Genomic DNA, 500 nt, shown 5'->3' with positions numbered 1-500 from the left:
TCTCAATTGTCCTCCCTGGATACATAAAGGTTAAATAAAATAAATAAAAAATAAAAAAAATACTGTTTATCTATGTTTCAAAAAAGTTTCACTAATATACAAAATATATCTAAAAGTTTCCGTTCTGTCCTTGGGAAACAGGTGTTAGTGGTTAATAAATTTTGCATTGTGTGGGAAGTGTTGCTCTCTAAGCGACACTTCATTTACATATTGATTTTCATTGGCTGTCACTGGGGCCACCGCAGGCAATAACGCGGCGGTAAAGTGTTTCAGCAGCGGCAGCCAGCCCCACAGTGTCTTTATGAATCACCCCAAATGACAGCGCTGTGCGTTATGTGCTGCACAGTAGGCTACTGTTACTGCTGAGTCTCATGGCCCCTCCCCTCCCTCTCTCTCTGCCAGATCAGCAGCGGCCCTAAAGCAGCTACGAGGAACTTTCTAACTGGTTATGATGTGAAACAGGCTAAAGTTAATACTGATCCCTCACATCTTACCTACAG

This window comes from Poromitra crassiceps (genome assembly GCF_964638095.1).
Source record: "Poromitra crassiceps genome assembly, contig: HAP1_SCAFFOLD_647, whole genome shotgun sequence".
Classification (NCBI taxonomy): Eukaryota; Metazoa; Chordata; class Actinopteri; order Beryciformes; family Melamphaidae; genus Poromitra; species Poromitra crassiceps.
Note: the sequence above shows the minus strand (reverse complement) of the source record.